The sequence below is a fragment of the Canis lupus genome, chromosome 6 (genome assembly GCF_011100685.1).
Source record: "Canis lupus familiaris isolate Mischka breed German Shepherd chromosome 6, alternate assembly UU_Cfam_GSD_1.0, whole genome shotgun sequence".
Taxonomy (NCBI): Eukaryota; Metazoa; Chordata; class Mammalia; order Carnivora; family Canidae; genus Canis; species Canis lupus.
Genome location: NC_049227.1, coordinates 65,352,964 through 65,379,631, shown reverse-complemented (window position 1 = coordinate 65,379,631; position 26,668 = coordinate 65,352,964). Strand labels below are relative to the sequence as shown.

The following is a 26,668-nucleotide window of genomic DNA, read 5'->3' as shown; positions in this document are numbered from 1 at the left end:
AGTTCCATCTCACAATCTTGAGATCATGACCTGAGCAGAAATCAAGAGTTGAAGGCTTAACCAACTGAGGCACCCAGGCCCTCTCTCACCTTCTTTTCAATCTATGCCAAGGTCTTCCTTTAACAAAAACCAACTGAAAATCATGGTGAGAGAATCCGTTGATACAGTCCATAAAGATCAATGTTAGGACACAGAACAGGATTTTCAAGGTGTTGAAGGGATCTGGGGGGTAAATCATAGATATCTAGCACTGATAAGCATTATTCTAAGGAGATGCAATGAGGAAAATAACATAAAGCTATGGTTTTGTGGGAAGACAGAGGAATAAACAAGCACTCTGGAGTTTGTATGCATATGATACATGAACCTGGAAAACTAACGATCCCAGAAACTCAAGAAGTCTACCCTGGGGAGACAAAATCATCCTTAAGAAGTAGGTGTTACACAGCTCAAGGGGAAAGACAAGCATGAGATATTTTCTAGAGAAATGAAAGTTATATTGTAGTACAAGCCCTGGACAGTATTTAGCATTACTGGGCAGGGAATAGATTGTGAAAGAAAAGGGAGAGGTGGAGGTTATAAGGAAAGATGGAGAGAAAATCAGACTATGAAGAGATTTAGATCTCATACTAAGGTATATTTAATCTTGAGTGTAATGGGAGACCACCGAAAGAAGGCAATGAAATTATTATATTTGTGTTTTAGAAATATTATCCTGATTAAAGAGACACATGACTGGAGTCAAGACCAGTTAACAGTTTAGTATTTTAGAAAACAAGTGCAAGAATCGAAATAGTTTCGGGGATATGATTACAAGAATATATAAAAGACACTATCAACAGGTTTAGATGATAGTGGAAAATGAGAGAGCAAGAATGTCTCTTCCTTTTTGTTAGCCCAAACCTTACCAAATCTAGGCTCACAGATCTTCAAGTCAGATAAAAAATATTCCTTTAAAGTGTTCATTACAGTTTCTACATGCGGAATCTTTTTTTCCAATTTACCTTTCATTAGAAAATCGGGGATGTAGTCTACTGTGGGTGGCCAGGAGAACTGGTTTAAAAGTAAATTTTAAAAAGTTTTAAAATTTGTATAAAAATATTTATTTTTTATTTTTTTGTATAAAAATAATTAAAATAATGGGGGAAGACATGGGGGAAAGTACCTGGAAAATATTAAAATATCCTTATAAAATATTATATGTCAGTTGGTTAGGTTTATACAAGGGACACAATTATAATGAGCTCTTTCTCATAGTTTTATTAGTAATACTTTCTTGGCATGGCGCCAAAAATAGAGCCATCCCAATTCATACTTAAACTAAATCACTGAATAACAAAGCAGATTAATGGATTATTTTCAGATTTGGTTGTTAAAAAAAAAATAAGAGAAAACATAAGGTACATCATTTCTAGAACTCTCTTCCCTATTTTCTCCTGAATAAAGAAACCTTGTTAGGTGTGTCCGTTGGAGGGAGGAGGCTGCTATTCTTTGAGAAGTAAACAATACTCCTTGTAGAAAGGAGGACGTAGAAAGGACACAAGGATTGATTTAAAATGCAGCAGAGAGTAAAGAAATTAAAATGACATCCATAGTAGCTCTGTGTATTAGTATAACACATTCAGGCAAATGTTATCTTCTTCATTTTACAAATGAGGAAGCTGAAACTCTGGGAGATTTAACAACCTGCTCAAGATTAGTTAGTAATTAAATGGCAGAACTGAGACTTGAATCCAGGAAATCAGAACTCTGTAGGGCTCATTGAGAAATATCACATGGCTTTCCACATTCAAGGGTATCTTAAAATGTTGTTACTAAATTTGCTTATTAATATAATTGTTTATTAATTAGCAGGTAATGATTTTCAACTCATGTCTTAAAATTCTTCTTTAGGATTTCTAAACTTCAAAATTCTTTGCTGCATTATTTCCAGCTATGATCTCTATATTGTTCTTAAGGCGGGTTAAAAATCTGGTGTTTGAAAAATTTTGAGGTGGTACTTAAAGCCTGAGAGTTTCAAAGCTATTGGCTTACATGCCGAAGCATAAAACCAGCAATTTCACTTTGAACATTTTGGAGGCCAACAGATGTAACTGTGTAGAAATTACATTACCTATTAAAAAATATTTCATTTCTTCCTTAGTAAAAGGAGAACCCTAATATACCACTCTTAAAAATTTTACGAAACCGATAGGAGATATCTATGTCTGTATCTATCTATCTATCATCTATCTATCTATCTATCTAAAGAGATTTGTTAAAAGGAATTGGCTCAGGGACACCTGGGTGGCTCAGTGGTTGAGGGTCGGCCTTCGGCTCAGGTCATGATCCTGGGGTCCTGGGATCAAGTCCCGCATTGGGCTCCCCGCAGGGAGCCTGCTTCTCCCTCTGTCCACATCGCTGCCTCTCTCTCTGTTTCTCTCATGAATAAATAAATAAAAATATTGAAAAAAAAATAAAGGGAGTTGGCTCATGTAATCATGGAAGCTGAAAAATCCCATGATCTGTCATCGTCAAGCTGGAAACCCATAAGAGCTGGTGGTGTCATTCAGTCTAACTACAGAGGCCTAAGAACCTGGAGTGTCATGGTTAGAAGACTGATGTCTCAGCTCAAGTAATTAGAAAAGAAGGGCCAAATTCTTCCTTCCTCCATTTTTTTGTTCTCTTTAGGACTTCCCACCAATTGTATGATACCCACATTGAGGAGGGCACACTGCTTTACCAAGTCCAAACTGCTTCTGAGTTTGGCAAAAATAAAGTATTCAGTACAGGAGAACTGGAGGGGGATGGAAGAAGTGCTGCAGAAGGTCATGATTTGGTGCCACTTTAATGTCCTTGGAGAGATAGGATTAAAGAATCAAACCCATGTTTTCCAGTTTCATGATGAATATGATATCACCACAGGACTAACACATGTAGCCTAATCCTTTAGTACATTTATAATAGTCGTATTTTCAGGTTTTGACTTTCTAATTCAGCATTCAACATATCCCAGATTAAAATTATTACTCCCTGTCTGAGCCAGCAATCTAATTGACTAACAATTGGATCAATAGTACAAATGAGAGCAATTGATGAGCTCAAAACATAGTGATTATTAGAATAAGGCCAGAAAACAAAAAAGGCACTGAACCCCCAAATCCTAGAATCACAGTTGCACAGTTAAGAAATTTTTTATAAGACCAATGTACCAGGCAGAGAATTAAATGTGTCCAGTAATATGTAATTTGTTTAATGAAAGGAAATCTTTCAATCTCCCATCTCACATCCCAGTATCCATGGATATCCAACTTCTTAAAAATTATTTTTAGAAAGCCTCTCATTTTAAACTAACATCTTGTTTGGCAGATATGCTAATTTAAATAGTTAAATACTATTGCCAGTTTCCAGAAAGAGATGGTCAACACTCTACAACTAAAGATCTAAACTTTGGCCAATCAAAGTCAGCTTTTTACCTCAAACTTGGGGAAAAAAATTATGGGAAGTACTGTGCCAGGACTCAAATGAACTAAATTTGAGTCAGGATTAGAATACCTCAGTGTGACACAAAAATACAAAATGAATAATAAGTGCTTATAAAAAGATAATGTTTTAACGACAGCTTATAAGACAGCCTTAAGTGCATGATTATGAACCCCAATCCATTCAACCACCATTTCTGTTGAGAAAGCCTCATTTCATTAGAATATATAGAGATTCTACACAATACAGTGTGATTAGGATGAAAAGAAAAAATTTGTAACAGTACTACCAACCAGGGGAAAAGTTGTGTGTGTGTGTGTGTGTGTGTGTGTGTGTGTGCATTCAGGCTAATTAATATGGGCTCTAAAGCAAGGCCTGGACTCAGGGTACTTAAATCTGAGTTTATGCCTAAAATATACAATCGGGAATTACTAAACAATCTCTCTCTCTCTTTTTTTGTGTCTCTTTCTCTGAAATGAGCCCTTGCTCATTAAGAAATCTAAACTAGCCTGAGGACAAAAGGGAAGTAAATGAACAGTCCAACAAGGACTAGGATTCAACAGTGATATGAGAAGCTGGGACAACTTGGAACACAAAAAGAGATGCAGGTGTGGCCCCATCTCTCATAGACACTCTTAACACATGGCCTTACCCTAAATTTCTGAGCAAAATAAATACAAGAATCTACTTTTCCATCTTGTGAATATTACTGAAATCAAAATTACAAATAGGAAAAACAATCTGCATCATTACTAGACACATCTATGGCAGGTTAAATTCATTTGGTCAATATAGAAGCCAATCTATAGACTTAAGGAATTTCTGCGGGATATAGTACATATGGGAAAATGTTTTTGTGACATAATAAGAAAAACATATACTTGGTCTCTGCCTCTGGTTCCTAAAAAGAGCTTTTAAAACCCCTGGGATTTCCTAAGAGACAGAGAGGAACACCTTTTGTCACTCATAATAAGCACCTTTCAATCATAACTGATTTTATGCTAATGAGGTAACTCTCATGGGCCCCTAGGTAGCTTCAGAATGGCGCTGGTTGCCAGAGGAACCAACATAATTAGAGATATGGAACTTTCAGCTGCATTCCTCAATCCCTGGAGAGCTCAGAAGCACTGGAGATGGAGTTGATCACCAATTGCCAATGATTCAACCAATAATGCCTCTGTTATGGAACCTCCATCCAAATGCTAAACTAAAGAATTTGGAGAACTTCTGGGTTGGTAAGCACATCCACATGACAAGAGACTGGCAAACCCAACTCTACAAGGACAGGAGCTCCTCCTCTCAGGACACTTCTAGACCTAGCTCCATGTAACTCTCCTAGCTGTTCACTTGTATCCTTTATAATAGTGTTTATAATAAACTGATAATAAGTAAGGCATTTCCTTGGGTTCTGTGAGCCACTAACAGCAAATTATCCCCCTGAGGAAGCGGATGTAGCCAAGTGATACAGAAACGTGTGTAACCTTGGAACCCATAACTTGTGATTGGCATCTGAAGTGGAGGAGCAATCTTATAAAAAATTGAGCCCATAACTGGTGTGGTTTGGGATGACTCAGGGTAGTTAATACCTGAATTGAATGAAATCATAGAACACCCAGTTGGTATCCATAGAAAATTGTTTAGAGCCAGAGGTGTTGTGAGTAAAGTTTTCCTTTAGTTTCAAAGGCTGATAATAAGTCACAGATTTCATTCAAGGAAGATTTTAGCATATGGATAATAAGGAAGACCTGAGAAATCCTTCATTATATTGTTCTTGTAAATGGAGAACTGGAGGTAATATCAAGGTAAGGGCCTGTCCAGAAGCACACCAGCTAAATTCCCTTTTGTAGCTTTCAAACCTTGGTTGAGATATGACCCTTACCAGTGTAGATCACTCCCACAAGTCAATGGGCACAACGATAAGAAGAGTGCTTTGCAAGCCTGCAAAGCAAAGAAATAAAACCAGGGTGGCAGCTTTTCTGCAGTAATCCATGATGTGTGAGACAAATTCTACCCCAAAACTAAAGGTAATAATACAGACATTTATATAAAGTGGTCACTCTGTATCAGACCTCTACTCAGCGGCCTATTTAATCCTAACAAACCATGAAATAGGTACTATCAGTATTCCTGTTTTATGGATGAACAAACTGAGGCACAGAGAGCCTCAGTACTTTATCTAAAAGCCACAAAGCGAGTTAAGCAGCAGTGCTGTCATTTAACTTGAGCAGCCTGGCTCTATAATTCCAATGAAGGAATTTAAAGGAATGAAAAGTAAGAGGGGCTTAAGTAAAAAGAGAGAGAGAGAGAGAGAGAGAGAAATGGATTTTAACTTACATAAAATTCAGAAATAAGCAATTCACGGATAGCATGGTGACTTCTTTCTACAAATCCTTAGGTCTCATTGTTCCACTTTGTCTAAACACCAATCCCAAGATTAATTACTTCATGGAGCAACATGGAGCTTCATCCATCAGATCAGGGCTTCAAGCAGCAGGATGGAAAAGGAGACATTTTCAGACCTCAGACTTCAATGCTTCAACATATACTCCTACACACATCTAAATGTCAAAAAAATTTTCTTTTTTTTTTTTTTTATTAATCACAACTTTTATAACAGAGAAGTCTCAACCTAGCAGACAAGAAAAGCCATCAGAAAGTACTCTATTGTGATGAGAAACAAGATTGATTTCTTGAAGATTGTCATGCTACAAAATAAAAGCTATGAGTAGAATTCAGGGAACATTTACAGGACAAGACAGAAATGATCAGATAAGGAAAACATGGAAGAAAAGATGGAAGTGCATAAAGGTCAGATTCAGGAAGTCCAAACTTAAGGCAATAAAACATTTTAGAAAGAAGAAACAGAATAGATATAAGAAAAAAAAGGAAGAAATTATTCTCAACTCTACAGAGATTGTTTATTTTAAAAACCAAGAGTACATACCATGCTCTGGCCAAACTTAAAATCACACTTAAAATGGCCCTAGTGAAATTGGAAACTTCAAAGATACAGAAGAATTCTGCAAACATCGAGGGGGCAAAAAGCACATTCTAAGAAAAGAAATGCAAAGCATGACTCTACATTTTTGCAACCCTAAAGGATACAAGAAAAGGGGGCAACTCTAGCTTTATGAGGGGAAATGTTTTGACCCAAGAATTCTATTTCCAGCCAATTTGTCATTCATTTATGAAGACAAGAGCAAGCAACTCTTTAATGTGCAAGGGCTTAATCCTATGCCACCCAGTTTGTGTTCTTTCCAGGGTAAGCTATTAAACTGCCAGAAGATCTATTCCAAAATGATGAAACATGAATCAAATTATAATGAGAACACCATGGTTGAAAATAACTGACAGTTTGAGCCGTTAAGTGTGTTAACTATTTGGGGATAAATTTCAATATTATTTTTAATATGACTAAGATTTGGTAAGAGATTTTCTTTGAAATGTAAAAAAAAAGTCATGAACTTTATAATTTCAAATGAGATAAGTACTGGTAAGGTGTGAGCGGAGGGGGTGGGAAGTGTTGGAAACATCTCAAAACCTTCACATTTACAAAAGAAAATAGAAAAATGTTAAACTGACTCCAATGATAAATTTAATGTATATTTGAGTGTGTGCTTGTAAATTGTAAAGTAAACATTAGTAGAATTAAAAATAAAAATTATGGTAGGAAAAAGCATTCATTCAGTAGTTTGGGACCTGCATATGGCTGCCTTGCTCCATCCCCTTTATTGATTCTAATCTATCTACTTTCCTTAGAATCCAGTATAATTCCAATAGATGAGATTCATATGGGCTTTATTCTTTTTGGGTTGGTAAGAACCTGGAAACCCAAATCAGAGAGCCCACAAAGAAAGTTATAAAGCACTGCATATTTGGAATACCTTGGCCCAGAGAAGAGTATAGTTCTCTCAGGATAAGTTTAAAATTGATGTCACTTTAGTGTACACGGTACCTGCTCAAGAGGCCAAAAAGCAGCTGAATGGGTGGATTGCATCTTCTGGCATCTGAGGCCTGTCTGATGCTACATGGCTCGCCTACATAAAGATCACATCTTTTTCTTACTTTTGGGGATGCCACCAATTAGAATCCTGTAACAATCAGACCAATTACCAATCAGGCTAGAAGAAAAATAATATTACAACTTTAGTTGTTCAGAAACTGGAGATAATATCGGTCAGAACCCTTAAGCCATGGGGTGCCTGAGTGGGGCTGTTGGTTAAGCACTCAACTCTTGATTTCAGCTTAGGTCATGATCTTAGGGTCATGGGATCAAAGCCTCCCCCCCCCTCCCTTTCTGGCTCCATGCTTAGCAGGGAGTCGGCTTATGTTCATCTCTCCCTCTACCCCTCCCTGTGTGTGTGCACACACGTATGCTCTCTCTCTCTAAAATAAATAAATAAACCTTAAAAAAAGAGAACTGTTAAGCCCTGAATCAATTGATCTGAATCAATATTCCAATTGATTCAGAACTGTTGAAAAGAGATAGGCATGAAGCGGCAAAGAAAACCAGTAAAAACACCTTGGAAGATGCAAATGTAGCATGAAGGTGTGCACATGCACACAAACACATGCATGGATGCACATATGTGGAATGGTTGGGCACAAACTCATGATTTCCAACCTGAATAGTTTGTTCAAGAAGAGTAAGGATATGGTTGAAATGTGACTTGGTGACTCGAAATAGTAAATAGAATAAATGTTCATTTTAAAATTCAGACCAAAAAAAAAAAAAAAAGAATTAACAAAAAGAGAAATAAAAAAAGGGAAGTGGAGTGAAATATGAGACTGACAGGATAGATCCAGGAAACTTAGCATGAGATTAATCAAAATTCCAAGCTGTAAATTAAAAAGGAAAAGATGGATGATGGGCAGTAATTAAACAAATCATTAAAGAAGTTCTCTTAAGTGAAAAAAGAACTGAAGTTGTTGATTGAAAAGGCTCACTGTGTTCTAAGAAAGCATGATTAGAAAAAACACACATATAGATAGATACAGGTAATTTTTTTATTCTAAAAATACTAAGAACATGTTACATAATTCTTGAAAGAAAGGACAAGTTTCTGACAAAGGCAAAAGAATCAGACTGGCATCAGACTTCTCATCTGCAACACTGCAAGTTATAAGAAAATCTATCAATAGGTATCTTATAGATTTCCAAGAGGCAGAAATCCAACCCAAAGTTCCTATAAACAGATTATTATTCACTTATTATGGTAAAAATATTTTTGTGCATATACAATATTTTTAAAAAATATTATCCAAGGACCTCAATCTAAGGAAATAATTGAGAACAGGTTGAATTAAATAAACAATAAATCAGAATAGGTACCTAAAGATGGAAAAAAAGATCATTCATATTCACATGATACAGGCACATAAAGAGACAAGTCAGTGGACAGAAAAAGAAAAGAGATTCTAGTACATATGGAAGTTTAACAGGGCATTTCTACTCAGTAGGAAAAGATAAAATTATTTAATAAGTTGTGCTATTTAAAAGAAAAAGTTACATGGCCAGTCATTGGAAGATAATAAAATTAAGCACAATGATTTTCCTCATAAAATTAAATTATAGCTATGTTAACACCTTAAAAATATTAAATAGTCTTCTGCAAAATAACCTAGGAGATTACATATGAAATTCAGGGATAGGAGTGGTCAGCTTCCTAAAACTGGAAATGTAGAAGCTCTAGAACAAGTCATATTTGACTACATAAAAATTCTAAAAATCTTTGAATGTTAAGTTATATCATAAATAAAATCAATAGACCAAAACATAAATTATATATAATATTATAAATATAAATAATAATCTTTATATATATATCATACAAAGGCAGAGGTTTATACCTATAATGTATACAAAACTCTTACAAATTCACTAGACAGCAATAAAAATTCTTTTAGAAAAATAAACCCATCATGTGAAGAGGCAATTCATAGATAAGCAAATCAAAATGGCCAATAAACATACAAAGCTGCCCAAACACATTAATCCAAAAAAAAAAAAAAAAAGAAGATGCTAATGAGTTATCATCACTTCACACCTATCAGGGAGGAAAACACTGAAACAACTGAGAATACTAATACTGGTGGGCATGTGAAAAACGTCTCTCACACACTAGCAGTGAGTGTGTAGTCACATAGCCTTTATTATTTATTTATTTATTTATTTATTTATTTATTTATTTGACACATAGCCTTTAAAACAAGCAAGAAAACTCTATTAAAATTAAAGTGCACATACGCTTTGATACAGTAATCTCACTTCTGGGAATCTGTCATATTGAAAGAAAATTTTAAAAATCACATAAGGATTTATATACCTAGTTGTACATGAGTGTGGCATGGGAAAAAAAAAAACACAAATGAAACTGTAAAGCAGTGAATAAATGATCACTACGGGGATGATTTGATACGTTATATATTAAAAACACAAAGTGGGGCTAAAAAAAAATTATGAAACTTAAGACATAAAGTGGTCATCAATAATGAGACAAAGTGACCAAGAGGTATCACGTTCCTGTTGGTGTGATACGGAGAAGGGGCTGGTATCACCAGTGTAGTATCCCTGCCAGAAATGTGTAGCCCAAATCTAATCATGAGGAAACGACTAAGCAATGTCTGCATTCTACTGCCATAGACCCAAACTCCTCAAAAAAGTCAATGTCATAAAAGATAAAATTGATTAGAGAAATATTTAATATTCAGGGAGAACATAGAGATGTGACAACTAAATGTGATGCATGATCCCTGCTTGGATCCTAGATGAAAAACAAAACTAAAAAGAATATGTGAGACAGCTGAGGACACTGCCTGAGAATTATTTTACGGTAATTGCATTAATGTGAAATATCGTGGGTGTGATCATTGACTTGTGGTTACATAGGAGGCTGTGCTGATTCTTACGGGATGCTTACTGAGATATATTATACTATGCAGAAGTATAATAATGTTAACAATTCTCAAATGGTTTAGTTAAATGTTAACAATTGGTTAACGTAAGAGGTAGATGGATGCTCCTTCCACTATTCCTGCCACTTCTCTGTGGGTCTAGGATGCTTCCACATAAAAAGTTAACAAAACACAGGCACACAAATTGCAAAATGGGTGAAGAGATGACCTAAACGAGACAAAACACACCTGCTTGAAGAAAACCAAACCAAACCTGGACTACAGTGTTACCCAGTTCTGAAATTCTGCAGGGGGAGGGTTCTCATCCCTGGGAAACTGCAGGATTCTTCTTGTGACCAGGGGAGATGTGATCGCTTTGTGCCTGAGAAGAAAAGGAAAAGAGACAGTGGGCTTAGACCCCAGCGCTGCCTTTTCCACCCCTCCTGACCCCTGCACTGCACAACCTGATAGATGTAAAATATAAACTCCAGATTCACGTAGTGTCCACTGGTAGCTGCCTCTGTTCAGGTGAATTTGAAACTGATCTTGAGCTGGTCAAGCCTCCCTAGTGATGTATGAGGTAAAGCGTTGTGGCCATGCAAACTAGTAAGGTGCAAGGAAAGAAAGCTACCTCGCAGACACTAAATTGCACAGGTGCTTAGTCATGTTGCCATAAGAATCTTTTAAAAATAATCAAGTTAACACTAAATTTAATGAATTTGTACCCTCTGAAAAATGAGATAATTCATTTGGAAATTCACCAGGCTTTCTTTGAGAAAATGGATACTATATATGTATATATTCACTGACACCTGGCACGTCTGAGATCATGTATACCAAATTTTAGCCTGGAGGGAATTTTTACCAAGAAGTTATAAACCTCTGAAAATAGAGGTTAATAGGAAATGCTGAAACATCCTTAATGACAAGGTTGCTATGGCAACAATATAAGCTTACCACTAGCATCAAATATCTGCTGCATTTAGGGCTCCTTGTCTCCTTTGATAAGTTTTCCCTGAGTGAAATAAAAGCATCAATTGACTAGCTCAGGAAGACTTTTCTCCCTGTGTCATAGAATCGGTGACTTACTGTGTAATTAGGTGAGCTAGTCAGACGGGAAGGAGAAGATCGAAAGAGAAAGAACCAGAGGATGCCCAAACCTCCGTTTTCCAGGGGAACTGGGTTGCACTAACCCAGGGCACTGGGAGGAACACTTATAAGAAGCAAGGCCGAGGCAGAGGGAAAAAATAAAACAGCTGAATTAGCATGCAAAAAGCAATCATGCACAGTCATTGTTTTTGGAAAGGGCTCAAAGAACAGGCCAGGCACATTTCTACAGGATTTTTGAAAATCCATTTTTAGTATTTCTAGAGCTGTGGTTCACAGAGTGTGGTCCTCAGTGCCCCTCCAGGTGGTCAGCAGCCCAGTCCCTGGTGGAGTTGATGTTTGTCATGTGAATATGTGGTCCTTCTGTTCCTGGCAACTATTAATAAAGTACTTGCTTCATGTAATCAAAACCAGCCATCACTTTATTGGCATCCCATCCAGACCCTCAGCATCCCTCTTGCTAATCCCAAAGAGATGGCTCCGAGCATTGCAAACAGAATAGGAGTGGCACAACTTGGTCAGGAGTGCTTTTATTTTTACCTGATTGAAACTGGTCATTTGAGAGTAATACCAGCACATTGTCAGGAAATGTTAACCCTTTCTCTGTCCTTGGTGGTCGCAGAAGGCATTAGAGGGTGGGATAGTTCTTATTTTATAGGTGACGAAACTGAAATAGCAAAAATCAAATTGTTCCCTTAAGGTCCGGAACAATGGAGTCTACAATACAGTCCAAATTCTTGAGGCTTTCTCTTCCCTGGCAGATACACTGCACTGAGTCTAATTCTGAGGCCTAACTCATCTTGTGGGACATTCAAGAAAAATCAAGTCATGAAACTTGAGAATAAAGCGAAGGGTGGTTCTACTTACCATGCCACGGAAGTCGTATGGGGGAGCACGGGCTGACAGCGTGTGTAGACAGAGATCTGGCTTCCACAGGACAATGGTTTTAAAAGAGTCTAGGGTCAGCCATGTGAACAGGGTTCAAAAATAGTTACACAAAGAAGGGTTCTTTTTAATGACCGCCGGTAGAGTCCAAGCTGGGCGTACAGAACATACCATTTAGGTTAATGTAGACTTCGGGTAGCAGAGGCTCCAGTTGTCCACTAAAATCCATCCTTTCACCTTCTAATGAAATTCGTGTACTTTCCACCATTTTCTGTGGGTAACAGTGGTCTTGGGGATAGAACTGGAGTGGAAGTGAGATATGCCATTCCTAGGTGTGGCCCTCAGGACACTGGTCTACACAACTTCATGCTCATTTCCTCTTCTGAAGAGCTGAGTGAGAGTCAGCTTGAAGCATGGAGATGAGGACAGTATTCTCAGTGGGGACAGAGGGATGGCTTGGAAGAAACCTGCATCTCTGAATGAACATGCTGTCCTCACCTCTATCCTGCCTGCTTATCTGAGGTCTATTATGAGAGAAAATTAGCATCTATTTCTATAAGCAACTATATTTTTTGGTCTTTTTACGCAGCAACTTGGTATCATCCTAGTCCTTCCAGTGGTAGGATTTCTAAAATACAGCAGAACTAGGATTTGCCTTATTTCTATCTTTGGTGGCATATGGGCACCTCTGTACTTTCTGAGAAGTGAAAAAGTAAGAAGGAGGTGACTTTGAGAAGCTCATTTTAGCGACTGCACTTCTCTGAAACCAGAATATAATGTGCCCAAAATCAAGGGGTATTTTTTAAATGAATGTCTAGAATGATGGAATCGAGAGCATGTGTGAATGACATTAAGTGGTTCGTATTGCTTACATCTTAGACGCCCGGAATAGTTCAGTGTGAGCTTGATAAATTAGGGAAATTGGCAGGAAAAACTAGGAGAAGGGAAAATAGGGCAAGGGCAAGCTGTGACAATCAGAAGCCAGAAACAAAACGCAGAGATTAAAGGTAGGGGCTGTCTGCATGCGCACAACCACAACAGAAAGTCTGGAGTGAATGCCAACCTGTGAGTGAATAGCAGTCAGCAAAACGGTGCTGTTATTTAAAGGGCTGAGATGGTAATATATTAACAAGAGTATGACACGCCAACTCCAGGAAGTAATATTTCCTCTGCATTGGCATCAGTGAAGACCGTAATAAAGGACAGTGTCTAGTTTTGTTCTCACACTTTGAGGAATGTAGCAGAACTGGAGAGAGTCCAGCAAAGAGTAACAAAAATGATGAAAGGGTGGGGAAAATAGAACCTGAGAGGAAAGGTTAATAACTAGGATTGTTTAGGCTAAGGGAGTAAGGAGGCTAAAGAGGGACTTAATATCTGTTTAAATATATGCCCGGCTATTCTAATGAGCGTGCTGTGCTGACTAGCTCTTCCACCTGGACCTAATGAGACAGGAAAAGGCAGTGGGGGGTGGGCATGGGGTGGAATTTACACTGCAGCCGTAGATTTGCTTTAGATATAAAGAAACATTTGGGGGAGGGGGGAATTTGTTCTATACAGAAATATTCTATGAAGGCATTTGGTGCAATAGTTTTTTTTTTTTTTTTTCCCCAGGATATCTAAGTCTGCAGTGCAATTGGCATTTACTTGGCGTCAGAGGCTAGGAGCTGATGAGACTGAGCCAGCCCCTGGGAATGGTCACATTTACCTTCAGGAGGGATAAATAAAAAAGGCTCACAAGGCATATTTTATAAGACTTCAGCCACAGGAGGGAAAAATGTTTATATCCATTAATCTCATGTCCTCTTTCAGCCCCAGTTTTGTATTTATCATTTGGGTGGAAACAGTAACAGAGAAGGGTTATTGGGATTTGAATCTGTACTCTCCCATTTGCCCTGGTGAGTGCCAAATGTTCACCCAAAATGTTGGGTTTTGCCCTTTGGCTAAGCCCGGTCTAGAGTAGTGGTTCTCAAAATGTCATCCATAGAACCCCTGGGTATAGCCGAAATAATTTCAAAAGTCTGCAAAATCAAAATTTTTTTTATATAAATAGTAAGATGTTATTTGTCATTTCCACTGCAATAACTTTTGCACTGATGATTTAAAAGCAATAGTGAATGAAACTCCTGGCACCCTAGCAGGAATTAAGGCAGTGGCACCTAACTGTAACGGCGGTCATCACGTTCCTTGAGGTATTCAAAGTAAAAAACAGAATGTAATCATTTTCCTATTGTATAAGGAGATTTATCAACATTCAGAAACTTTGCATCACTCTATGAACCAATATTTTACAAACCCTCAATGTATTATGTTACAGAATCATGCATGAGTAGAAGATCCATTCTAAGTGTAATTTAGTCGAATAGTTTTGTTTTGTTTTTGTGTTTTCAGTCAATAGTTTTAATAGAGTGGAGAATGAAGTGTTTATGAGATGGTTTCAGATTCTATCTTATAATCAACTTTAAGAAACTACCATATGTCAAGGTGGGGCATAATATCAAAGAAGAATATTTACAGTTATCTACTGAAATATACCTTCTTTCTTTTGCCAACTACCTATCTGCATGAGGCCAGATTTTCTTTACATGCTTCCAAACAGCATTTCACAAAAGGTGAAATGCAAAGGGGAATATGCCACTCTTCTCACAAATTTTTTGTTGTTGCGAAGAAATATTTTTAATAAAAATATGTTATTTATGTTATGGTGTGGGTTTATTATGATTTTAAATACATATTTTGAAAATTTTTCAGTTTTAATCTCTAAATGTGGTATTGATATGTATGGCTCACTTAAAAAAAGAAGAAAAAGCTCTTTAGACTCCCCACTAATTTGTTAGTGTTAAAGGATACCTGACTTCAAAGCCTTTGAGAACACCTAATTTAGAAATTTACCTTATGCCTCATACTTCTCTAAGTTCTATTATTGGACTATTACTCTCCCGTAGGTTTTGATGAGCTGGGTTCTCACCTGTGTACCTACGTATAGGTACAAGGAGTTGTATTAACTGGTTAGAGCATTCTTCAGCTGATACTTTATCTCTCTGGTAAGAGCAGGAAATGTTTCCCTCTGGGCCCTGGCTGCGTAGGTGCCTGACAAATAAAAGGGCAGTCAGCTCACCAGGTGGGTATAGATACAGAATGGGTAGAAATGAGAATAATACTAACTCGTTTGTCAAATACTCTGTTTATCCATGATACCCAATTGCTGCAGCCACTTCCCTTTGGCAACTATGGGATTCCATGGCATGTCACATTGCTGTGAGCACAACATCTCATCACAGAGTTTGTGAGGTTACATAGCATCACCAGTATGATCCACATTCCATCTACAGGCAAATTCAACTAAATCCACCACTTTACAAATAGAAAGGGTCCACTAAGGAGAGCACTTCATGGGATGAACACTGAGTGTTTTACTATATGTTGGCAAATTGAATTTAAATAAAATATTCTAAAAACAATAGAGAGGGTCAGATGCCCTAATTTTTCACAGGTCTAGGTAATATTAAGCACTATACAAAAAACAGATAGGATCTCTGGTCCTATAGATGTCCTGAATTCTACATTCCTTCTTGTATCTGTAGAAGTTGATGGAGTCATATGGAGGAAGGTCACTTCAAAACTTTTGGGAGGCTGATTTTAAACTTCAAGTTTAGGCAGAGAGTGTCTGATTTTAAAGCTATGTTTTAAAAATGTCTTCCTAATTATTTTCCAATATTTTGATTATAATGGATATGGTAAAACAGGTTTCCAAGGAAACAGATTCTGAAATAGAGAGTCGCGTGTAGATGTTTTATTTGTAGGGAACAATCCCCATCAAGGTGAAGGAGACAAGATTGGGCAGAAGGAAAAGTTAGAAGAGAAACCTCAGATAATTCCATGGGAATCTCTGGAGGTGGGATGGACTTTTCAGTTGTCTTGAATTATGGAAAAAGGCCAGTCCACTGAACCTTGAATCTAACAGTAGGCTGCATCTGGGGTAGAGGCCAGAAAAGGACTAAGCCATGAGAAGTCAGCAGCCAACATTCCCAATACCTGGGAGACTGAGTGCTTCAATTCTGAAGGAATTGGGTGACACATTACAGCATCCATTACAATGGACTTTCTGTGTTCTCTTTCACTTTTAATTTCCTTATAAATGAAGTGGGCTGACACTGAAAGTCTGAAGCTGCATTTCCTTAGAGTGTTCTCCCTCTAATGTCGTTTAGGTTGTTGTCTAATTTAGAAATAAGGATTGGAAGGAATATTATAAAATATAGTGAACACAAATGACAAATTAAAAAAAAAAATCCCCTAAGGAAAAAAAGAATCTCTGCTTGAACAAAAACCACTTTCAAATGCTGATTTGAGGATGCTAAAATGAGGAATAATTTTTTGAGATAGACTAATGTCCAAAATTTAGTTCCCAAAATGTCTATTGATACTATGACATCATTACGACTCTACAAATCAGATCGGCTGTTTCACCTTTTAATATTTTCTCGGGACTTGTAAGGGCTGCGTTTAGGGAAAAGGAGGCCTTGGTGATGGTAGAGTAGACAGTTTAGAAGTTAGAACTGGAGGCAGCTTTGAAGTTTATCTAGCTTAGCTACCTTATTTACAGATAAGAGATAACAGCAGCTATTCATTAAATGTGCATCGTTTCTAATGTTGTGGTACTCAAATTGTTTAGATCCTGTCTCATCCTCACCATTTTTCTGCAAGGTAGCTAGTGTTATGTTCATTTCACAAATGAAGAAAATGAAACTCATAGAGTTCGGCTACATTCCCAGGTCACACAGTAAGTAAATAGCTAAGCTGGAATCAATACTCAGGTCTGTTGTGTTTGACCCCTGAATCTGCACTAAAGCACTGAAGCATTCTACTTGGACAGATAACTCAGAGGCTTTTTTTTTTTTTTTTTTTTTTTAAACTTAGGAATGGGGGTAGCCTGGTGGCTCAGCAGTTTAGTGCCTCCTTCCGCCCAGGGCGTGATCCTGGAGACCCCGGATCGAGTCCCACGTCGTGCTCCCTGCATGGAGCCTGCTTCTCCCTCTCTCTCTCTCTCTCTCTCTCTCTCTCTCTCTGTCTCTCATGAATAAATAAAATATTTTAAAAATAATAAAAAAACAAAAAACCTTAGGAATGGTGCTGATATACCAGCCCTAAATGAATACAATGAATGTATTAGCAACTTGACTTTTGCCATCTGATGAGTTGCTTTCATTTTATGATTTTTTTTTAAGGAAACATACAATATTATAAGTTCAGACAGGGTTTTAATGGCAAATCTCCTTCCTAATAGTCTTATCTATAGTGCAGTCATACATTTTGGCCAAATATAAACTTTTCTCTAGAATATGGGTAATCTTGATATCCTGGAAATTCTACAGCTTCTTTAGGCACCAGACATTTGGAAGGACTCTGTGAGACAAAGCATCAAAAGAAGAAATCAGTGAATCATGATAAAAAAATTTGCATAGCCTATTTTACCCTACTAAACCATTGCTCAGACTGTATGTTACCATCTTGTCTTCTCATTTAAGCCTGTCCTCATTGATGTTCTTTTTAAAAATTATTGAAATCTACATACAGAAAACTATGTTATACATACATTTTTATCAAAGTATATTATACACACAGAATATATAGTCTATTATATACACAGAAAAGCACATATCCCATATATGTACAGCTTGATGTATTTATAGAATCTGAAAACATCCATGTACCCAAGTACTTTGTACTATTTTATTCAGATGTTATATGTATCCACATTATTAGTTTGGAGCAGCAAAAGCCATATAATGTGATTTATCCTGCCCATCTCCCTGACTTCCCACCTCCAGGTAACAGTAAGTGGCTGGTAATCTCAGGTTTTATAAGGAGAAGAAGAACAAGGAGCTCCTTTTGAAAAGATAAAGGTAGGCAGAGCTAAGAATAAAAGTTAGGACACATTAAAGAAGACCTTGATAATCCCAAGATGTAAACACATTGTCAGGGAAACAACTTGAAAGAGAAGGAGTTAGGAGAAAATGATATTAATCTGCTTCAGTACTCCTGGAAAAAGTAATTTCAGAGAGAGTATAAATGTGAGAGATACTACAGAAATGGAAGCAATAAACATACAAACTATTGATCATGACGCACAGAGGAAGAGTGAGGAGACAAATGTGGTTCTAGAGTCTGAGTCCTGGGTATCTGGGAAGACACGGGTACCACTAAAATGAAATGTGAACTGACAGAGAAGGGTTTTGGAGGGAATGTAGTAGAGAATCTCAAGACAGTAAAGTGCCCATATAGTCAATTGCTTTACAAAGAACAAAAGTGGGGAGGGTAGAAAAGCCATCTTTGGATTTACTTATTGGAGAAGAAAGCAGAGCACAAGGAGTGAGGTGGTGGCTAAAAAGTGGACCCAATAGGTGTAAACCACACTCCAATAAATTTTTCAAGGAAGGAAACAGAATAGCAAATCCAGGGAGCGCCTAAACTGGGGGGAAAATGTTGAGAAACTATGTAATGGAAGTCTTAGTGAAAAAGGAAGGGCTCAGCTTAGTGAAAGGCTTAATGATGGGAGAGGAGAGTGCTTTCCTATGGATCAGAAAGCAAAGTTGAGCTTTTACATGGAGAAAAGGAAAAGGATCAAACATTGTCCTTGACTTTCTCTAAAAGCGGGGAGATTATATCACACACACACACACACACACACACACACAGACACACACAAAACCTAAAGGTGGGAGGAAATCTTGGAATGGACACCATGGGGAGTACGGAGGGCTGTAAATCATCCAGGAGAACAAGTCCTGTCAAGCAGCACTCGGGGCCCTGCTAACTTCGGAAAGCTTGGAACTGTAGTGGAACCAGTCAACCTGGCTTCGAGACTTTCTTAGGCAATGTTCGGCAGCCTGGGACTCGGAACGGGGAAAGCAAATGATGGTATTTACCCATTCTTGGGGATTGGAACAGCAGCTCTGGGGCAAGAGAGTGTGAAACTAATAAAATGGCTGACCCTAGTGTCAAGGCTGGTTAGGCAAGCAAATGAGGCCAGAAGAGGAGCTGATGAACTAAGACAATAGTGAGCTATCAAGGGATGGGGAGAGGAGGAGTAATAAAGACACTGAGAAACAGATCTCATTAGAAGCGAGGAGATGAGAGACTTCTAACGAGAGGAGTTTGTGGTCAGAGTTTATGGTAATTTCATTCAGAGAGTATTGGAAGCGGAGGAGAACGGGGACGAATGTGATCCTACTAGGGTCTGAAAATTTGGGGTGGGATCAGCCTCAACCAAAGTTTGTTACTGTTGTAGTTTGTCTCTTCGAAAGCCAACTTTGTGTGAGCCTTTGCAAATACCCTCCCAAGGACCATATATCTGATGTTTGACACTTATGGTCCACACCTATATTTCAAATTTGCAGATGACTTGACCCTTTCATAAGCAAGGCTACCTTCTCGCACGAGAACTCTGGTAATCCTCACAACAAACCAGAGTCACTTCCTTTGAAAGATGATGAAACTGTAAATCAGAGCAGTTTAGTAATTTGCTTGAGGTCACAAAGAGAGCAAACAGGAGGAGGATCTAAGCAGTCTGACTCCAAGGCTGGGGTCCCTTCAAACTGGGTGCCCGAGGTTATAGTTGAGGTTGTGTGATCCACTTTAGTTTTATAGAACACGTCAGCTATTTCTTTCATACGTGGGGCCTGTGGGCAGGTGCTAATTTACACAGCTGACTTATTCCTAGTTCAAAAATAAATATGTGTTGAATTATACTCTCAAATTTTTAAATATAATCATCAATTTGTACTTGATAAACAGAAGCAGTATCAATTTCTGGACATGATTATTCGAGTGCATAAACTTTATCTTAACAAGTAGTTCAAAGCAGAGACAATAAGTAAAAGAATTCATTTATCATAGTATCAGCTTGCCTGATGTTAATATAGTAGACACAGTATAGATACCACACGTAATTTTTTTCTCATTTTGGGTCAGGGGCAAGAATGCAGGGCAGCAAACAGATCTGCTTACCTCTATCTGTCCAGGTTGAGGCAGATTATAGAGGATGGTGCAAATTCCCACCTATACTGTGCTAGGATATAAAGTTTCTTTTTGACCAATCATACTGAGCTGTATGTCCACAAAAGGCGAGTAGATTCAGAAATAGTCATGGATGTGATAGCCTGATGGTGAGAGACATATTTTCTTTGTATTCTGAGGATCAGATCTCGAAGATTTTAAGACTTCCCTCAGTCACTTTTAAAAGGATATGGTGTGTAAGCTATACTAAATTGGGTTTATGTGTCATTACATAAAGCAGGAGAAGGTTGCTCTTCTAGATTGGGCACCAAGTGATTGACAGATGTCATAGCTACGGTATGAGACACTAATGGATGACTATTTCAAAAGTGACTTAAGACAGACAATTTTCCAAATGACATCATAGCCTAAACAAACAAAGACTCGGGGTAGGAAACAGAAAGTGGCGGGAAATGAGTAGACTTTTCCAGGTCATGGAAAGATCCGATAAATTATCCCTAGTAACCAGAATATGAATGGTATCTCTTACAGATTCTCCTAGCTAATTAATAGTTCTTTCTCTCTGCTGGATAATGAAGCATTTTTTTGCTTAATCTCATTTTTTAAAATGTTGTCTGCTTCTTATTTTGTGCATTATCAATATTACAGATCAAGAACAAGACAAATAATTGTACTGAAACTCTTTAGGGTACATCTGTGAGTCCTATCGTATCCCCTCAGTGTTGGCCCCTTCTGGTTTTATATTTAGTATAATAAGGGGAAGTGCCATAGAGAGATCATGATGAATGAAATGTGTTGGATAATCAGAGGAAACATGGAAAGCAAGAAAATATTAACATGAGGCATGAGACTGGGCAGAGTCAAATAATAAAGGAAAAGTGACCGACCAAACAAAAGTAGTAACTAGCCAGATATTATTTGATGATAACATACTTTGGAAAATCAAATATCATTTATCAGCAGCTTGGAGAATCTTATTAAATACTTAAAGACACTTGTCATTATTATTTATTCACATTCACAGAAATAAAGAGTGATTTCCAGTAAAGTTCCAAATTGTTTTTCAGTAAAGTTCCAAATTATTCTCTTGAATTAACTTTTAGATTCCATTGAACTCTGTGTTTGCCTGGGTAACAAAATCTGAAGTGGGCAGATTACCCCATTGAGTTGGAACGCATAATTAAAAAGTACATCAAATTTAATTGGGAATTGCTGTTACTTCTCTGGACCTCAGTTATTGATAGAGAGCATTGGACTTGTTAATCTTTGCCCTTCTAACATAAAAACTCAATTACTTTTTTATTCCAAATGTCCTCACTCAACCCATGTGACAATGTGAATAGAGCAACTTCTTAGGAGCCAAGATGCAGGGGCTTTGGACAACAGCACTTCGGTCCATTCAGGACACCTGCCTGGAGGAAACAACCCAAAATGCCATGATTTTTAAATTTATTCTATCATTTTATAATGGTCCTTGCAGCTCCCCAAATCTATGCGTTTTGTAATTTTGGGGTTCATTTGTTTCTTATGAAAAATTGGGGGTTTGTCTTAGGTGACATCCAAACCTTCCTCCAGTTCTAAAATGTCAATGAGTTTAGAAAATAACTTAAATAGAAAAAAAAAAAAAAAACTGGTTTCAACTATAGTGTTTTGCTGTTGTTTTCCTTTAAACAAGAGAATTACATGAGTTAAGATTTAGGTTTTTGCAACAGAATAATTTCAGTCAACCATCAAATTGTTTTTGATGATTTAATCATTGCATGATGGATACCCAACAACTGAATCTTTTAAATGCCACTGTTTTTTTTTTGGATATTTTGAAAACCTATAATTAGTTTTCGAACCAAATGAAGTACCAAAACTTGGGGAAAAAAAAAAGTTAAATTAGGGAAGTCATAATATATATCACGGTAGGTGTCCAATAAATTTCTTTTCTCATTTAAAACTAAAGAAAACAATTCGGCAAAGTAAACATTTGAGAAAATAAATTAACTATGACATGGTCATATGCTTATATTATATTAACAATAAAGCATGCTACATATGCAAATAATTTCTGTATTAATTTTGGTAGCAATCTAATTAACGGCATATACAAAATGATATAGTTATATGGTTATCTAGAATTGTCCTCAATTTTGTTATTGCTATAGTAGACTTGTCTTTCAAAAAATAATTCTAATGCTCACAATAATTAAAGTTAAGAATGTAGTCTCCTGACAAGGGCAAATACCAGTAGAAAAGGATAAGGTTTCCTCAGAATTTCTGAAAGTGCTATGTTAATTTAGAAATTCATTTAATAACATAGTGATAAAATGAGCTTGGTGATTACATCACATTGAAGAAAAATGAAATTAAAATCATTTCTAAATAAAGATACCCTAAGTGAACATTATTAATAATTTAAAAATGTTTATTGACTTTTAAATATTAAGAAATTAGCAAAAATAAGACTTAAAAGGTTTTGTATTGCTTATTAGTTTATATTAACATTTGATTTTGTAATTGAGTGTTTTTAAATGCATAGCTATTGTTGTAATTTTGTCTTCCCCCTTTAGCATATTAAGTCTTTGAGTTCAAAGATTCACATGCTAATTTAGGTTTTCAAAGAGAGCTGTTAAATTATAATTACAATTAAATTTTCAAAAATGCTTTTACTATAGTATAAGAGGTACAGGTTAGTATATGTGTACTTTTTCTGTTAAATTGTATCTAAATTCATTGAATAGATAAGTGATAGGCATTTATTTGTACGTGGTGATACATATATCATTATATAGAGACACAATACACAAACACGTATATACACACATACATTGAACCTGAGTCTTTAGGACTCATTTCATGTATTATGAGTATCCTAGAAAATACCCAATATTTGTGACCATAAAACAATTAATTTTGATATGCTAAAACCTTATTAAAATACTATAAAGATATATGCACATGTTTTATCTCTATATGTATATACATGACTTAATGATCAGTCCCAAGTTATGGAATAACCACCTATAACACAACTTTAAAGATGCCAATTTTCAAATGTTTAATGCCTTTGCTGTCTCAAACTGAATGACATTCAGCATAGCTCCTTGCATGGATAATATAAACTAGTTGGTGCCACTGGTTTTATTTTAGGAATCATGGTGTTGCTTCATCTAGCTGCAAACTTCTGATGATCAAAGCATCAATGTTGTCCTTCTAATTTATTAAAATGAAATGCTCCAAAAAGACATTAAATAAGGATATACCCTCTGGTGTGTATTTAGCACTTTGCAGAGTCTTATAAACTATAGGCATCAGAGTCAATGATTTTTTTTTTACTTAGCAATATTTCACTTTTGTGTGATTGCTGATCATTGCAAGCATTTACCACCACGTCTCCATGTAGTGGTGGATTGCGCAGCTAAGTATGCTATGAAAAGCTCTAAACATGAGAAAAGTTTCTGCAAATTTGACTTATCTCAATTTCACATTCTTTTGTGTTCAGTTTGTGGTGCCTGGTTTCTGTGTGAAATGATTTCCAAGTTTTCAAACGAAAGCGGTTAAGAAACAAAATATTTACACCCTTCTAACTTGTGCTTCCTGTATAGCTAGATACAATACAGATGCTAAGTCACTGGTCTGAAAGAGCTTCCACAAATCTATAATAAAATAATTAAATTAGTGAGCTGTGTTTAGATCAGAGACCCTTGGTTGCCAACTCCTAAGAACTCGGGGAATTCAGAACCACAGAAGGATCATTTGGACTCCATTTGGCAGAGACGTCAGAAACTCGCTGCTCTTGGGAACATCCTTTTCCAATAACATTTATAGCTCTAGATGGAAGCGAAAAGCACCATATGTTAAGAGTTTCCTGCAAAGCTTCCTGGTAAGAGAGGAAATAAATTCAACTTGTCACATCTGCTCGTGGGCCAGTCAAGTAGGATTTTATCACAGCCTTAAGTGGTTTACAAAACTGTCCTGTTATCGACTGAAGGGGCTTTACGTTTCAGGTTTTTTCATATTGATGTTCATAATCTAAATCATTAAACTATTTTTCTTCTTTGGACTTTCGCAGCATGCATCATCATTTGCTTCTAAGCAAGGAGAATTATTCAAAGCAATTCAACTAAGAATCACATTCCCGTGGCTCAGTTTCCGTAAGTGCTCTAGGATGGCTTAACTGCTAGGACGCCTACGGGTTTCAATCTACCCCAGTTTCGACCCGTGGGTCCTTCCATTTTGCATAATTTAAGATGGGAACTGCATTTAATCAGGCTAAATTGATTATCCACCATTCTGAAAAATCCCGACTGGCTTAAACCATGGCAAAGACCCATAGGGTCAGAAGAGATTTTTCTGCCAGAGGTACAGGTAATCACAGGAAAGGTGTTGAAACTTGCATCATTTGCCCCAAGTTTTCTCCCAGAGGGATCCATCTTTTGACCCTCACAATTAAAAAAAAAAAAAAAAAAAAAAAAAAAAGTTAGAGTCACTATGGGTATTTCAGTTTTTTATCATAAGCAAAATCCTTTTTAGTTTGCAAATCTACCAAAGATAGAGCTCCATATGTAAGCATTACCTTTTCTTAATTAAACATAAGTTAAATTGATAGCACTTGTTCCATACAGAAAATAAGTTCTCCATTTACCAACTTCCAGTTTTATATTCATGCCTTTTTGCAAGGAATGATCAAACTTGTTGATGAGTTTCCTTTCATTCTGGATGTTAAAAATACTTTAAGTTAAGTAAAAACTGTGACCTTCAGACATATTTAATTGTTGTGTACTAGACAAATGTGATAGAATTTCAGAGTGCCATATTTGATGAAATTTCCAGCATTTGTTCATCGGTATGCGCCCATTATTCCTACAGGTGAATTATAAAAACATGTAAAAGATTAAATTAGAACGAGGGAAGATAATGCAGAGTAACAAGATGACAAAAGAAAAATTTAACACACAAGCCTTATAAATTCGTGAAAGCAGGCTGTGGATTAAGCTGAGTTTCCTAGTAACCAAAATAAAAGAGTTAAATGGTTTGCATTTCTTTCTATAGGAGAAGAAAAATTGTCATAGAGAAGATTTTACCACCAACAAGGCCTAGGAGAAATTTCTCCTGAGGATCTTCATAGAATGCTGAATGATTGAGTCAATTACATCTTAATACTACCCCCCCCCCCCAAAAAAAAGCATAAAGGCATTGGAATGTTTCACTGAGCAATTTCCTGTAATATCACTCAACGTAACTTGTGAACATTATAGTACAATTTAATACATAATAATTCTACCAGTGTTGCTGCATTGCACAATTCCGGAGGCACTGTTCACGTAGGTAGTCCTGCAACTACCTATTTGCATCCTGCAAATGCATGACTCATCATAGAAGAAAGGTGCTGGTTTCATCAATATGGCAATGATAAGTAACAAAATCTGTGATGGGTCTACTCCGGGATGGCTATGACATGACCTCTTTACTCTCAGTCTTTAGAGACAAACAGACCATATGAAGGAAACTCAGAGTTGTTAGTGATCATGTCCTGTGCTCTCTACACTCTTATGAGTGAGCCGGAAACTACCCGCTGTGTATCTGCTCTCTCCTTCATTATTTAGTAATAGAACCTGCAGAGTATATTTCCAGTTCCTAGGCTTGGCCTTTCTCATCCAGTTTTGGGGCTTTCTGAGCACAGAAGTAATTATACACAACTTTTTAATCATTTCTTAAAATATACTTGCCATGGACTTTCTTCTCTCCCTCTTCGCCTGCTGGCTAGGAAAAGATGATGCCAGGGTTAACTCTGGGAGCCACCTTTTGAGGATGGTGCCATTGTCCCACCAAGTCTGTATTGCTTACCTCTGTCTGGACTGTAGCGTCTGTCATGTGAAAGAAAAATAAAATTCTGCCTTGGTTAGCAGTGTCTTTGGGTATTTTTAAAATTAAACATCTTAATCTAGTACAATATCAATGTTATCATTATCTATATTTATATTTCCCTCATGTTTGGACTAGACAATCGAAAAAAAAATTGCAAAGAAAAGAAAAAAGGAGCTAGAAAAGGATGTTGACTATTTTAATAGATTAATCAGATGGCCAAAGAAGCACTCACTCAATCGTATTATGAGTCCTAAAGTTTTTCACCAATAGCAATAATAGAATATTACACAGAATATTGAATTTGGTGTCAACACATCTGAATTCAAATCTTGATTCCAACATTTCCCTGACTTTTTGACCTTAGACAAGTGACTAAAACTTCTCTTCCTCATTATCCTCTTTAGTGTGATTATATGAATTAAAAAAATATTAGCTAACATTTACTGTATGC

At 36.8% G+C, this 26,668-nt stretch overlaps 1 long non-coding RNA gene across 2 annotated transcripts; it reads left to right on the top strand.

Annotated features, from left to right (window-relative positions):
• Positions 1-4,541: 4,541 nt before the first annotated feature.
• On the top strand, positions 4,542-25,524 carry LOC111096431. 2 transcript variants are annotated; one of them, XR_005361359.1, is made up of 4 exons: positions 4,542-4,697; positions 5,858-6,724; positions 24,422-24,503; positions 25,402-25,524. It is a non-coding gene; the product is annotated as an uncharacterized LOC111096431 (long non-coding RNA). The 2 variants fall into 2 exon arrangements; XR_005361358.1 differs by lacking the exons at positions 24,422-24,503; positions 25,402-25,524 and having other exon boundaries at positions 5,858-6,809.
• The last annotated feature ends 1,144 nt before the right edge of the window (positions 25,525-26,668 follow it).